Below are 2,469 nucleotides of genomic sequence, written 5' to 3'. Positions count from 1 at the left end.
TATATATATATATATATATATATAAACAAAATATACTCATTTATGATATTCCTAATTAATATAACTAAACGATTGATAATGATGAAATTTGCAAGAAATTTATGGATTATTCGGTGTTAAATGTGATTAATGTTATTATCCTCTTTTACGTAATGCAAATGTAAATTACAGTAGCGTTGAAATTAAATGTAATTATTACACTATTAACGTTGCAAACATGTATAGACATTTATTATAATAATCATAAATCATTCCAAATTAAAATTTTTTGTATTTTTTTTTGTAAGATAAAAAATATATATGAAAAATAAAAATAATTAATAATAATTTTAAATTTGACTTTCTAATTAATGAAGTGGACGCGGGTAATTAAGTTTACTACGAATTTTAAACGAATATTTCCTGTCAGATTTTTATTCCAGTTTTTATCAGCTAACGTGAATATTCGCCTCACGGTTGATAGAGAACGATTATAATCCACACGATGTACCACATGTTTGACACCAGAATAAAATTCTCGTTGTTGAAAAATAAAATCGATCATTACGAATTCTTTAAACGCATACTGAAATGCACACATTTCTAGTATAACAGTCCACCTCTGCACGTTTTAAAATACCACGTACATTTTATTCTATCAGCAAAGTTTTAATAATATAATAAATCTTCTAAATCGTCTAAATTTGTTTCTGTTTTTATTCTCCATAAAACATCTACATTTATTTTCTTTATTTCACAATGTTCTTTAATAGAATTGCCTTTAAATAATATAAACTTCTCAAATTTCAACTGTTTCCAGTTTTGTCGTTGATTTAATGTCACTGATTTTTTATTAATGAATTGATGAAAAATGCATTTACGCTTATTATCGCGCACAAACTTTCTTCTATTTCTTCATCTTTACACGTAGAAAAGAATATCTAAGAACAGCCAGCAGAATTGCGAAAACTGCAGATACATTTGAAGTTGTTACATTTTAGTTCTGCCTTCCGGCTGACTGAAGACTCGTTTGTTGTATCAGCGACGTATAAGCGTTAGAGAGTCACATGATACATGTATATGTATACGAACACATAAAGTTCAGTCGTGTATTTCAAGTGTACAAGAAAAGCGCCATTAGACATTCTCTGCTAGCCTCTTTTCACTCGTTCTTGGTATTGTCACGAGCATCAGAATTAAGGTTTCGACAGATTGTCTATCTTGAATACCGAAAAACTATGAATAGGAGCAAAATAATACTAAAATAAAGAATTTGCACGAGACGTTTAGTCCATTGTCATGCATATTTTATGATTATGATGAATAATTTCGAAGCTATCCCGTTTTACGCTATGTTTGTCGATAAAATGGAAGAGATCAAGATAAATACGTAGAAAAATGTCTTACTCATTCGAGTACAATGAAAATTCGTTGGAGGGAAACGAGAGATTATTATATGATTTCTAGTACAATATTTCCTTGCGAATATAATGACATATATATGATTATATATAACAAGTGTGTACTTTAATACAATCATTTGTACATATAACTAATTAAATTTAATGTTTAAACTTGTGTAGAATTATATGAGCAAAATACGTGGTGCTAAATTTATGACATTTATACCAGCTACAAAATAACAGTAGAAGTGTGATGTATGAAAAACAAAATAAAGAAAGGAGTCCACGTAATTTCTTGAAGATGACATGGTATGTTACAATTCATAACCGCTGGGTGGTAAAGCTAATTTTCTCAAATTCATCAACGCATTATATTTTTTATTTTATTCTCGCCGGGTGAAAAAAAAACGGATTATACATCTCTCACACGGGATATTTTCCTTTTTCTGTCTGTACCGTCGGGAACGTGAGAATTAGAACGTGCACGTACCGCGGAGGGTGGGAAAGCTGATGAGTGGAATAAAACGTAAGTAGCGAGTGAAGAATCGCACGGAAGGTAGAATTTCTTTCTTCCTCGTCATGTACGTGGCATGAATATACCATCGCAAACTCTTCATTACTCGCCTTCCAGAGAAATCGCGCAAATTTTAAAAAGGAAGACACTTGCGTCTATCCGACAACTTTAATCAGAGTTGCGCATTTCAAGTATCACATCTCTATATTATGAGAACTGCATATGCAACAACGTTCTGTAAAAAAATAAATTGCGTTACCATAAGTAATAATGAATACGCGTATTTTTATGAAAGAATAACAAATGGAGGACTTTATATTATTCTAATCTAATTAAATTATTAAAAGAAAGAGACAAATATTATGAACGTATGAAACGCCATGAAAATAAGTTTTTAATCTCTCTCTCTTTCCCTCCCTCTCTCTCCTCCCTCCTCTCTCTCTCTCTCTCTCTCTCTCTCTCTCTCTCTCTCTCTCTCTCTCTCTCTCTCTCTCTCTCTCTCTCTCTCTCTCTCTCTCTCTCTCTCTCTCTCTCTCTCTCTCTCTCTCTCTCTCTCTCTCTCTCTCTCTCTCT

The sequence above is a fragment of the Atta cephalotes genome (genome assembly GCF_000143395.1).
Source record: "Atta cephalotes unplaced genomic scaffold scaffold00003, whole genome shotgun sequence".
In the NCBI taxonomy this organism is placed as follows: domain Eukaryota; kingdom Metazoa; phylum Arthropoda; class Insecta; order Hymenoptera; family Formicidae; genus Atta; species Atta cephalotes.
Note: the sequence above shows the minus strand (reverse complement) of the source record.